Raw genomic sequence first — 14342 nt, 5'->3', positions numbered from 1 at the left:
AAGTAATGGAGGGTGGCTAATTAATGAGACAGGATATAGTAATGTTTGTGTGACAGAGCTGGGGAGGAAGGGCTGCATTTCAAAACATATTAGGATACCAGCACCTCTGATGTTAAATCAGCTGAATAATTCCAGAAATATCAAACAAACAGAAAGTTTATCAACATGTTATTTTGTTCATCCAGCAAAGTACAACATTGAAAGATATCTCAGTGTCCAACACTCAATATCGACACAAATGCAAGTGAATCTTCTTACATTTACACTTTTTGTTCAAAAGTAAAAAGTGATTCATAATATTTACATCAACTAATCCAAAACAGCCCCAGTAGTTTGCAAATACCAGCATTTTTTGCACCGCATGTGTTTGATGTCTAGTGGGTGCCTAAACTGTCATTCTCAATATGGCGTGTCACTCTCTGCAAAAGGTTTCAAGCAAGACCAAGATCAAGGCTCTAGCCCCAGTGGTTTGTTTGTAATTGTGTGAGAAACAGACATAACCCTTGGTATTTATATACGTATGTTGTGACGTGTTAGTCACTGTCTTGCACACCAAAAACGAGTCTGAATCTCAGTACTTTAGCAAAACCAGCCTTATTCAACTCGAAACAGGAACAGCAAGGTTATTTATTGTAGCAGAATCTACCACTCTACTATACACAGACACAGCAAATGGGCAAGGTCGGGGCCAGTCCAGTGTCCAAATTACAATGTTCCCTGCATCACCCATCGGAGAACAGGTGCTTTACGCGAAGAGATCAGCTTGCAGTTCTTTCTGTGGTGGAGCGAATCTGCTGTAGCCTCAGCAATGGACAAGCAGCCCTCAACAGATATGGCAATCGTGCTTCTGTGTCTCATCCTGTTAGGGAGGATCTCAAAAGAGTTCAGAAATCTCACAATATAGATTAAATTATTGAAGTGAGCTTATTACTTATTAACATTTCTGCAGAACAGTAGCATCTGCTGGGAGATGCAATTACTGCATCACTTGTGCTCAATATTGAAATGCTACTATTAATGATTCAAATGAAAGTGTGAGTAGAAGGCTGCATATTTCCTGCATATAATAAGACAGATAGGTGAAAGGAAGGGTTGCATAATGAAATCAATTTGATATTTAGAGACCTGGTTGGCATTCATCATTTGGTGCTCTGTATCTTACTGCTATTTACTATATTACATGCACTGAATATCACCATGTCAAGACACACAGTACATTATTTGTTTTAAGAAGACTGAATACTCTAAGTAATTGTCCTACTATATAACAGAATAAGAGAGGTAGTAATATGGATAAAAAGACCCCTGCAACAGTTTAGAGATTCCAATTGAAAAGAGCAACCAACAAGATCTGACTTAATGAAGCTACAGGTTAAAGAGTAATGCTGATTAGTTACTCCTGTACACATTCAGGAAAATAGACCTGAAGCAAATTTTAACAGCAAATGATTCCTTGCTGCACCAGGGAATCTCAATCAGTGTATCTTGTGTTTCAGAGCTAGATTAAACTTATGTCTATAGGATGTGTCGGGCTCATCTTACAGCAATTAAACAGATATGAACACATGAGCAAATAAACCCTTTTTTACTGGAACTGTTTTTTATTTACACAGAAAACTAGTTTTCAGGCTTACGAATCCGTAGCAGCCATCACTAACACTGAAGCACATTTCAGTACATTGTGTGCTTCATTACCATTTTCAATCATTTTCTACTTTTGTGCGGAGTGCGCACATGTCAATAACTGTAATCAGTGGTTTGTGCTGCCATGCAATATAACCTGTGCCACAGCTATCCATTTAGCTGTAATTCCCAGCATCCTAAGTACGCACCTCAGTTATGTCTTTTCAGATAGCAAAGACAGTACATCTCTGCTGAGGAATGAGTCATCAAATAGGGCTGGCAATTGCTTTCTCTTTTGTTGCCTTCTGACCAGTAACCCCGCCCCCCTTTTATAATCTCTTTGGGCTCAGCTGGTGCTACCCAGCAGTTACAACTTAACACTAGTGCATGCCTGCACTTGCACACCCTGCACCAACCTGAGCCAGATGGGTTGTGCCACAACCACTAAATGCATTAAAAGTATTAAAAGGAATTCCTACAGTAATTAAAACAACGCTCACGCTCTTAACTTGTCTCACCAAAGACACAAGTAAGGGTTCTGAATCTTAACAAGTGGATAAAGAAAAAATAAGCCCAAAAAAGGATTTTGTCTTTGCAGCAGTAAATGGCTTCTAACTAAGAAATTAACTGAAGTGAGAAACTGAAGGCACTTTGGCCTTCCAAGACTGAGGTTAAATGACTCCTATATATTTCTTGTCTATCCAGTGTAACTAAGAGTGACTTTATTCATTCATTGTTCTGAAATAGTAACATTATTTTATACAAAGGTAAATCAACTAGACTAAAGGCTGTGTATGTTCGCACAACCCATAAGCCATTGTGAAGGTGTTGTATTTCATCAGCTAAATATGAATTATAATTTTGCTTCTTGCCAAGTACTTCAAACAACTCAACAAACACTGTATGTGTACTATGTAGTTACACAGGTTCACTATATCCATGTTAACAGACTTTCCATTTATTGACTCTTTCATTTAACCCGCTTTTCCATTGTAGGACTATGGGAAGGAAGAATCCCTTTACCCTCAGGCCATCAAGAAACATTTATACCTAAAACTAATTCTACATTTATTTTAACTTACTGCAGAGTCACTTTATACTTTCTGCTTTTCAGATTTTAACTTAACTTTAATCTAGTTTAACTTAGTTTAATTTCATCTGACAATTTAATTTAATTTAATTTTTATTCTCTTGTGTTCTTGCTTGTGTTTCACCCAGTCTTAGAGTAGGCCAGTTTTTCATTTCACTGCACATTAGGCCTCTAAAACTGTGTGTGTGATAAATAAAACTGTTGGATCTTGACTCTTGAATCTAGCCCAGCAGTGTTTGGTACAATGCAGATATCAATCATGGTTAGCAAACCAATAAACTACTGGGCATACTCAACTACAAAAACACCCATTAGTCCCATAGATATAAATTGTACCTTTACATAACACAATGTTCTTTCAATCGAATTAATTCAGTTCAGGGCAAAGATGGGTTGCAGCCTATCATGGTAGTATTGGTCACAAGGCAGGGATTATCTGTAAACTGGGAACTAGTTATTTGCAGGGCCCATATAAACACATAACCACACTGTGTCCATCTATACTTAAATAACCTAACATGTACAGGTATGTCTCTGGGGATATTAGAAGAAAATTGTAGCACCAAAAGAAAAACTAATCCAGGCAGAACTAATTCAGGAGAATGTGTGTGCTCTGTACAGACAACAACTAGGCCTGAGATTCAGACCCAGCATGAATACTGTGCCACCTTTAGTACTGTATGTATCATTTCAGCTCCTTATCCTGATCATTATGCAGTATGATTTCTTAAATCATTTCCAGTTGGTGGTGTTAGAAATTATCTTTAATGAGTGCTAACATTGTTAGCTTACAGCTTTAAATAGAAGGTGATGAATCATATTCATTCCCCTTAATATCTAACCATATAGGTCCTCATTACAATATTCAAAATATTTGGTGACATCTCCTGTGCTGTAGGTGAACATTACTTGTATTTGCCACTAATTAATTTGTGATGCTTTAAATTCTTTTAATCAAAAAATAATTTATTTCTTTTTTTCCAAAATAATTTATAGTCATCAAATGCACAGAATATTTTATATGCTATATACACTGGATTCAGAAAGCAATACAAATCTCTTTTGACATTTTGCTTTGTTGCTTGTGATAAAATTATTTAAATTCATTTTCCCCCACATCAAGCAACACTCATTACCTGAAAATGACCAAAAGAAAAATTGAATTTAGATTTTTGCAAATGTATTTTATAGTATTACGCTGATCTTTCCCTCAATACAGTCCTGCCTCTAATCTCTTCAGGCAAATCCTTTCACCGCATGGCTTGCTGTTTGCTCTGATACACATTGTCAACAGTTGACCTTCTATAGACAGGTGTGTATCTTTTCTAGTCATGTGCAATCAATTCAATTGACCACAGGTGGACTGAAAACAACATGTAGAAACATCTCAATGATGACCAATAGAATGGGATGCAGCTGAGACATATTTCAAGTGTCAAAACAAAGGCTCTGAATACTTGGGTCAATGTGACATTTCAGTGTTTTATTTTTAATAAGTCTGCACAAATCCTGTTTTTTCATTCTCATTCTAGCATATTGAGTATTAATTGATGGGGGCAAAAATTAACGTAAACAATTTTAGCATAAGGCTGCTATATACTGTTTATATGTTTAGTTTTTGCTTGTTGCTGTTATTTGATTTAATTGACTGCAGGAAATGGCTGTGTTGGACTAAGGTTATCTCCAGACAATGCTGCCAAGATAGGCTCCAGCTTATCACCAACACGTACTAGAATGAACAGTTTCAGAAAATGGATAGATGGATGGCAGAAGATTGGGTTGAGGAATGGCATTCTGTATCCCTTTAGTTTATAAGCTAAAAAGATTACAACAAAAAAATAAGGCACTCTTTTAAACCTTTTGCTTTTACTTTCTAACAGCATTGTATTATCATGATATTTCCCTCTACTTACCCTTTACCTAGGGGTAAGTGTACTCATCAGGTTTGTTACCAGGTTGGTCTACTGTTGCACTTTAAGATTAACACACACATGCTGTACATAGGCATACACAGACACACAGACCCTAACCACAAAAGTATCATATGAAAGACATATACACATGCATGTTATTCCCTAGCTCTTTAACCCACACAAGTACCATATGAATAACACATGAACAGGCCACATTCCCTAGTACTCCAAGAGACTTACTTATCATAGGCACGAACAATGTGCAATGTCTTAGATATATCTCAGACTTAAATATTACCTTTGGTCTTCAAGAATATATTCATACATACAGACTTAACGTCCATGGCCATTTATCAACCAGTGAATGTTTTACTTTAACGTCCTGTTCATTACTGGACAGAGGTTATCGTCTGCAACTCGTTAAACCTTGCAGCTTGAATCATATGGCACTTTCTCACTGCTCCAGGTGCTCAAAGAAATTTATCTTATTAATTCAATCACATTAAATATGAAGACAAAGAATAGAAAGGTAAAAACAAAATAGTATTTATTACATGAATAATAATACCAGTAGAGAAAAGCATAAAAGAAAATGTGGATATCAAAGTCCGGATATATATATATATATATATATATATATATATATATATATATATATATATATATATATATATATATATATATATATATATATATATATATATATATATATATATATACAGTGCATCCGGAAAGTAGTCACAGCGCATCACTTTTTCCACATTTTATGTTACAGCCTTATTCCAAAATGGATTAAATAAATTTTTTCCTCAGAATTCTACACACAACACCCCATAATGACAATGTGAAAAAAGTTTACTTGAGATTTTTGCAAATTTATTAAAAATAAAAAAACGGAGAAATCACATGTCCATAAGTATTCACAGCCTTTGCACAGCCTTTTGTCGGTGCACAGCCATTTTAAGATTTCTCCAGAGATGTTTAATCGGATTCAAGTCTGGGCTCTGGCTGGGCTACTCAAGGACATTCACAGAGTTGTCCTGAAGCTACTCCTTTGATATCTTGGCTGTGTGCTTAGGGTTGTTGTCCTGCTGAAAGATGAACCGTCGCCCAAGTCTGAGGTCAAGAGCACTCTGGAGCAGGTTTTCATCCAGGATGTCTCTGTACATTGCTGCAGTCATCTTTCCCTTTATCCTGACTAGTCTCCCAGTTCCTGCCGCTGAAAAACATCAACACAACATGATGCTGCCACCACCATGCTTCACTGTAAGGATGGTATTGACCTGGTGATGAGCGGTACCCGGTTTTCTCCAAATGTGACGCCTGGCATTCACACCAAAGAGTTCAATCTTTGTATCATCAGACCAGAGAATTTTGTTTCTCATGGTCTGAGAGTCTTTCAGGTGCCTTTTGGCAAACTCCAAGCGGGATGCCATGTGCCTATTACTAAGGAGTGGCTTCCGTCTGGCCACTCTACCATACAGGCCTGATTGGTGGATTGCTGCAGAGATGGTTGTCCTTCTGGAAGGGTCTCCTCTCTCCACAGAGGACCTCTGGAGCTCTGACAGAGTGACCATTGGGTTCCTGGTCACCTCCCTAACTAAGGCCCTTCTCCCCCGATCGCTCAGTTTAGATGGCCAGCCAGCTCTAGGAAGAGTCCTGGTGGTTTCGAACTTCTTCCACTTATGGATGATGGAGGCCACTGTGCTCATTGGGACCTTCAAAGCAGCAGAAATTTATCTGTAACCTTCCTCAGATTTGTGCCTCGAGACAATCCTGTCTCGGAGGTCTACAGACAATTCCTTTGACTTAATGCTTGGTTTGTGCTTTGACATGAACTGTCAACTGTGGGACCTTATAAAGACAGGTGTGTACCTTTCCAAATCATGTCCAATCAACTGAATTTACCACAGGTGGACTCCAATTAAGCTGCAGAAACATCGCAAGGATGATCAGGGGAAACAGGATGCACCTGAGCTCAATTTTGAGCTTCATGGCAAAGGATGTGAATACTTAAGTAAATGTGCTTTCTCAGTTTTTTTTATTTTTAATAACTTTGCAAAAATCTCAAGTATACTTTTTTCACGTTGACATTATAGGGTGTTGTGTGTATAATTCTGAGGAAAAAAATGAATTTAATCCGTTTTGGGATAAGGCTGTAACATAACAAAATGTGGAAAAAGTGATGTGCCGTGAATACTTTCCGGATGCACTGTATATAGTCTTTAGAAAAAGTTTATGAAAAAGTAAAGACGACAAGTATGAATGTCCTAGGTGTCTTCTGATCTAGCACTCGTAGTTGTTCAATGGAAGCTTTTCTGACGATCAGATGGAAACAGACGCACGGTGTTGGTGCCCTTTTCTGATGTCGCTCTCGCCCTCCTCTGACGTTGTTCTGTTTTCCTCTTTTTCTCCGTCTTCTCTTCTGATGTCACTCTTCAGACGAGGCATATTTATTGTAAAATTCTACCGGGGTTTTCACAACACATGGTTGTTAGATATTCTGATTGGCTGGCTGTCAATGTGATGAATGAATTCACTTGTCCGTTTTCTCAAACAATACATTTTTTTTCATATTGCTTAGTACCTAGTAGCATGTCTACATTTCCCAGGCTGTAAACCAATTTAGCAACTTGTTGTCCTAGATGCCCATCCTTTCTCAGATTATAAAGTAATTGATAGCCTGAGGCATCACCATGTCTTCCTCTTTTTGTCTGAACAGTTGTTTTAAAAGTGAGGTACAACTGGGAAGAGGATATGCTTTGATGTATCCTATTTTTAAGTTCATCTAGTGTTGTCTTTTCAAACATACAGACTCAACGTCCGTGGCCATTTATCAACCAGTGAATGTTTTACTTTAACATCCTGTTCATTACTGAACAGAGGTTATCGTCTGCAACTAGTTAAACCTTGCAGCTTGAATCATATGGCACTTCCTCACTGCTCCAGGTGCTCAAAGAAATTTATCTTATTAATTCAATCACTTTAAATACGAAGACAAAGAATAGAAAGGTAAAAGCAACATGGTATTTATTACATGAATAATAATACCAGTAGAGAAAAGCATAAAAGAAAATGTGGATAACAAAGTCCGGATATACAGTGCATCCGGAAAGTATTCACAGCGCATCACTTTTTCCACATTTTGTTATGTTACAGCCTTATTCCAAAATGGATTAAATTCATTTTTTCCTCAGAATTCTACACACAACACCCCATAATGACAATGTGAAAAAAGTTTACTTGAGGTTTTTACAAATTTATTAAAAATAAAAAAACGGAGAAATCACATGTCCTAAGTATTCACAGCCTTTGCTCAATACTTTGTCGATGCACCTTTGGCAGCAATTACAGCCTCAAGTATTTTTGAATATGATGCCACAAGTTTGGCACACACAAATACCAACGTAATTGATAGCCTGAGGCATCACCATGTCTGCCTCTTTTTGTCTGAACAGCTGTTTTAAAAGTGAGGTACAACTGGGAAGAGGATATGCTTTGATGTATCCTATTTTTAATTTCATCTAGTGTTGTCTTTAGCAAAATATAATGAAAATATAGACAAATATTTGCAGATTTTGTACCCCACAACAGGCATAAATCAAAAATTACCAATGTAGTTAAAGAAAACATTTATTTACTCAGGTTTGACAAATAGTAGCTATTTTACTGTAGAATCACGGATTACATGGTCATATTTTAACTGATTTTTTTTTTATTTTCTCAATGCAGTATTTGCAGAGTGATTGCTGGAAAACCCAGTAAATTAACCCTTATTTTTGAGCCCCTGGCAGCTGCCTGGTTAAACCCTTGCTAAAAGCCAGGCATGGTTGTGGACTAATGTTACTGGGACATGGGGGTGCTTGTTTTGAGTGCAGTGCTGCAACAATTTGTACAGAATGCACTTTTGATCAACCTTATCACTACTGAAAACAAAATAGTGTCAAATTATGGACAATACTCTTTAATTTGGTATTATGACATGTAAGAAGTGTACAGTGATTGAGGTACAGCATTGCATATTCTTCTCATTTTTGTTTGGAGGCTGTTGTAAACACATGAGAAAGAAACCCACACTTTTAAAAAATTTTCTTAGGGATCAGATTAGTCATGTGATGTGAGTGCCTCTGACTGGCCAATGTACTTGCACTTAGGAAATTTCTCTGTGATTGGTTACAAATAAACCCAGATTAAGACTACCACAGGCCCCTGCGTGACATAGCTCCTTAATACATAGATGATCATACTTTAAACAATGCAGCGCTCAGACACCTGATAGTTTGATACTGCATGGTATTTCTCAAAGTTGTGTTCTACATGCAGGAACTCAATTGTTTCATCGAGCGTGGGGACGAAGGATTAAAGAAAAGGCCCCTTGCCATCACAGTCCCTTGGGCGCACACTCAGAACACCCTGAAGGTACATCCATCCCTGGTTGCAATGCGAATTTGCTGTTTAATGTACCTTGTATCTAGGAAACCTCAATCTCTGACACAGAGGGAGTACTAAATGGAATGGAGTAATCAACACTTTTAGTGATTAATGTATTGCAGGTACCTGTAATCTCAATCACAATTAATATACAATTAATTGTGCAGCCCTGAACAACAGCAAATGCTAGCCACACTTATGTCAGTAAAAGCGATCCTCACTTTTTTACTCTTTGCATCAACTATATTGTTGTACTTAACTTTTTTTTTAGAATAGTTAAGGGAAAAATATAAGATTATAATTTCAATTATGGTTTGAAGGATTTCAACATGTTTAACTTTACTATAAAATGGACAGTAGAAGTCAAAAGTAAAAAGACATGAACTGACACTGTGTAGTGTGATATGGTGGTAGTAAAGTTAATGCTCCTATGGTTGAATTCAACTCCAACTCAACTGACAATGTGTGTTGACCTATATTTTTGTATAGACACCTCACAAATCCTTAAAGGACACATTTAAGATTGTTAAATTGTCCTGTGTGTAAAGTGCCATGCAATGGACTGGTGCTGGGATCCTAAACTGGATAAGCTGTATCTGTGCAATTTCACACCCTTTCTTAATTTGCAGTGGTCATTTCACTATATGATTTTTAAAATTATATTAAATTGGTACCAAAAATAAAACATTCTGAAGAGCATGCACAATATTGTTATTTGATAATCTGATAAGGTTTTTAAAGCATGTGAGGAAATACACCGATAAACATTTATGTAGGTCCCAAAAAAGTACAAATGTAGCATACAATATATAATCATTGTGTTGAATAAAAACTGAATTTAACAATTAGTTACAGTCATTGTCAAAGCTCTTCGGGGTACTTTTTTACCTTCCTAATTTGTAACAATTTAGATAAAACTTAGGAAATAAAACTGAAAAGTAAAAGATAAGCAGAAATGTATATATGCAGTGTAAGTAGTCTTTCTCATTTGTAACTAAAAGAATCCATCTATCATCAACTGATGCCTGAGGTTAATTGGCACTCCGGAGGTGCCAGACAGAAGCTACTAATCAACCATATAACTCTTGCCTCACCCTACAATAGAAAATGACTTTCTGTCAACTGTGAATACTGCATAAAAGTAATTAAAGAGTGAAGGCTATGAAGAGACACTTTTTGAAGGCCATCAGTCATTAAATTAATTGCTTATTGGGAAGGCATTGGGGTCTTAGGGTAAGTTGAACATAGAAATTGTACATTGTTTGCAAAAAAAAAATACATTTTAAGCACAGTGATAAAACATCCACTGACAAAATATCATTCAGCGCATTTTTCAGTCATTTTATTTGACTTTTTTTTTACTTTGGAAGACATATTTCTTCAAAGTGACTTACATATCAGCATTCATTAAAGATGCTTACATACAGTTATAGAGCAAAGACTGGTTTAGGAACTTACTCAAGGTCTCATATTGTGAACAAGAAATGGAGACAGAATTCGGAAACATTTGGTTTAAATCCATTGCCCTACCCATAAGGCCATACTGTGTGTTTACTTCAGAGGCTGGTTGGTGTGATGGTGACTTTTCCAAGCTAACAATTTTCATACAAAATAACTTTTTAATTAAAGATATTCTACAGAATATTGAAAATTTGTCAAATGGATTTTACTGGGATGGTTTAGTGGTTGCTGTGTCCTGGGTATGATTTTAAACTGCGGTCCTCCATCTTGCAGGGAAATCATGGTGGTTGGTAGCAGGATTGGCACTCCAGCCATAGTAAAAAAAAACTTCACGCAGCTCTGAGACGACAGAAAGTATTCTGCTCTCCGTGGGAGTAGCTCTGCTGTCTCGCATTATGAAGGGGAATGGGGGAAAACCCTTGGGAGTCCCATCTCTGGAAGAGTAAAAACTGTCAGAGAGCCAGTGGGGTCAGGCCTGTTGGGGATCAGAACTGGTGTAGTGCTGAGGCGCCGCCCATTGCATGGTAGCACGCGGGTCCCAATTTGAAGCTGCCCATCTGGGTAGGCGTGTGGAACGTCCTGTCTCTCTGGCATGATGATCATCTTCCTCTGTTGTCAGAGGAGCTCTGTAAACTCCGCATTTCAGGGGCAGCACTCTCTGAGGTGCGCAAACCTGGGATTGGCCAGATCTCTGTAGATGGGTACACCTTTTATTGGTCTGGTCCCACTGATCACTGTCATTCATTACTCGGTGGTTGATGGGTGCCTGCGAGGTGACAATCCTCTGGTCATGGGTGACTTCAATGCAACCACTGGCACTGACAGGGCTAGCTATGTGGATCTAATCAGTCCCCATGGGTCTAGTGACCATGGTGAAAGTGGCTCCATGTTCCTTGACTTTGTAAAAGGTAAGGGGCTGTGAATCGCTGGATCCTGGTTCCAGCACCTTGAGCCGCATCACTGGACTTCGTACTCCAATACTGGTGGTGCGGTGAAGAAGATCGATCACATCCTCGTGAGCAGATGCTCAAGGCTCTTACAAAACTACAGGGTCTACAGAAGTGCCAAGTTTCTGAATTCTGATCACAGACTTTTTATTGCTATTCTGAAGATCCAGCTTAGGTACAGTAGGTTACCACCTACAAGGAAAATGAGTCTGGACCTGGCCAGACTGCAAGTTCAGGCTGTTTCTGACGAGTTTGAACGCAGTTTGTGTGAAGAACTTACGGATTTGGTGCTGATCCTATTGTGATGTGGGAGACCTTCTGTGACAAGACCCTGAAGGGTGCTGACGGTTGTGATGGTGTTACCGGTGTTCCCAGAAGGGTGGATATCATCAAGAGGAGTCGCAGCACACGACTTAATGGCAACTCAGAAATCAGAAGGATGGCTGCGAGGGCTCTGAGGGCACATAAGAAGGCATATATTAGAGGAATCTGTGAGCAAGTGACACAGCATCTGTGGTCTAGTGGCCCACATCCTGCTTAAAGAGGAATCGAAGCATTACGCACATCTGAATCTGTTCCTCGGAGAGTTGAAGTCAGGGCGGCTGATGGAACAGTCCTTATGGATGACACTGCAGTTTTGACCCATTGGGCTACTTTGAGCATCTGTTTAAATCTGATCCTCTGGCTAGGACGTTGGATATCTCTGGATTCATGGTTCTTAAGGCTGATTCTCCAGTTAGCTGTGAACCACCAAATCTCCCTGAAATTGCACAGGGGGTGAACCAGATGAGGGTAGGGTAGGCTGCTGGGATCTGTGGTGACTGGGGTGAACTTCTCCAGGCTGATGGTAATGCTGTCCTCCTGGCACTTCAACCAAACTTTGCTTGCATTTGGGGGCTGGTGTCATCCCAACTGACTGGACTACGGGACTTATTGTCCTTATCTGGAAAGGGAAGGGTGATCGCCCTTCTGACAACTACAGGGAGATAACACTGCTCTCAGTGTCGGGTAAGGTCCTTGCTAGGGTTGTCCTCAATAGGATCTGTAATCCTGTAATCACTTGCTCACCTACCAGCAGTCTGGTTTTACACCTAAGAAGTCTACCATCGACCACATCCAGGCACTGAGGGTCCTCATTTACCACAAATGTGAATATCAGCAGAGTTTCTTTGCAGCCTTTGTCGATTTTCGTAAAGCATTTGACTCAGTTGATGAAGCTGTCCTGTGGAACATCCAGAGACTTCATGGGATCCCCTCAAGGTTTGCTGGATATCATGGCTAGCCTGTACACTGGTACAGTGAGTGCTGTGCAGAGTGGAAGTAGGACCTCTGCATTTTTCCCAGTTGATTCTGGGATTCATCAGGGGTGTGTCCTTGCTCCTATTCTGTTCAATACTTGCATAGACTGGGTATTGGGCAAGGTTGCGGGATCCAGTGGATGTGGGGCATCTGTTGGCGAAGAAAGATTCACTGAGCTTGAATTTGAGGACAATGCTGTGATCTTCACAGAGTCACTGGAGGCTATGATCAGGGCTCTTAAGAGATAGCGAGGGATCTGAGTGTCTGGGCTTGCAAGTGTCCTGGATAAAAAACAAAATCCAGGCCTTTAATGACCTCTTAGTTACAGCCATCAGCATTGTGTCTGTTTTTGGAGAGAGTGTTGACCTTGTCAAGAGGTTTAGTTACCTCGGCAGTGACATTCATGTCTCTGGTGAATCTTCCTATGAAGTCAGTAGAAGGACTGGAAGAGCATGGGGGTTCATGAGGTCGCTGGAAAGGGGTGTGTGGCAATCCTGATATCTATGCAAAAGGATGAAGGTCCAAGTCTTTAGGGTACTGGTCCTTCCGGTCTTGCTATATGGTTGCGAAACAAGGACACTATCCAGTGACCTGAGGCGAAGACTGAACTCCTTTAGCACTGTATCTCTTTGGAGAATTCCTGGGTACCACTGGTTTAACTTTGTGTCGAATGAGCAATTGCTCATGGAGTCCCGAATGAGGCACATTACCTGCATTGTGAGGAAGTGTCAATTACGGCAGTACAGCCAAGTGGCGTGATTCTCAGAGGGTGATCTGGCATGCAGGATGCTAATTGTTGAGGACCTGAGTGGCTGAACCAGGCCAAGGAGATACCCACATAACAAATGGCTGTGGCAGATAGAAGGTAATTTCTGGAGGGTGAGACTAGATCTCATGTCTGCTTGGGGAGTTGCCAACCAGGATCCTGAGCTGTTTCATCATGTGGTGGGTGCAGCAATGTGCTGTACCAGTGCATGCTTCCCAACCTGGCCCGTACAGTGGTTGGCATCACATATTTACCTTAGGACTGAATCCCACACATGGCTTCTGTTTGTAAGTGTGTATGTTCTCCTCCCATCTGTGTAGGTTTTTTACCAGATGCTACAGTTTTTCAGCTACTATCTAAACACATATAGTTTATGTTTAATTGCCACCTCTGATTTGATCTAGACTGTTTGTAAGTGGGTCCTTTGATCAATTAGCACTCTTTTCTCTTTTTCTTTTTCCAGTATCCTATGGGGGCATCATGTCATACTGCCATCTAGCTAAAGTACCCTGCAGTTACCTTTGGTGTTATGAAACATAAATGATGCTAAAGCCAAGATGATTGATTGTGACACCCCATGAAGTGGCAAGGTTGGCCCCAGACTACACTGTGGGCACCTTGTAGTTCAGAATCGACCTGGATCAGACTTGAGAGAATTCAGAAATGGAGACACAGACAGAAAAAGGTGGTACTTTCCAAAAACTAAAGTGGATTTTATTTACAGGTGCACAAAAAAAACAATGTCCCAATCAAAAATTGTGAATGATATTTACAGCGGATTTTGCCAGTTGTATGCCAAGAATGTATATACA

At 39.4% G+C, this 14342-nt stretch overlaps 1 protein-coding gene across 4 annotated transcripts in view; it reads right to left on the bottom strand.

Moving 5' to 3' along the window:
* The window catches only part of prr16 (proline rich 16), a 702720-nt gene that overhangs the window by 251864 nt on the left and 436514 nt on the right, over positions 1-14342 (bottom strand). The window lies entirely within an intron of this gene.

Source organism: Polypterus senegalus, chromosome 7 (genome assembly GCF_016835505.1).
Source record: "Polypterus senegalus isolate Bchr_013 chromosome 7, ASM1683550v1, whole genome shotgun sequence".
Lineage (NCBI taxonomy): Eukaryota > Metazoa > Chordata > Cladistia > Polypteriformes > Polypteridae > Polypterus > Polypterus senegalus.
The sequence above is the reverse complement of the archived record's forward strand: the minus strand, read 5'-3'. Positions and strand labels throughout refer to the sequence as shown.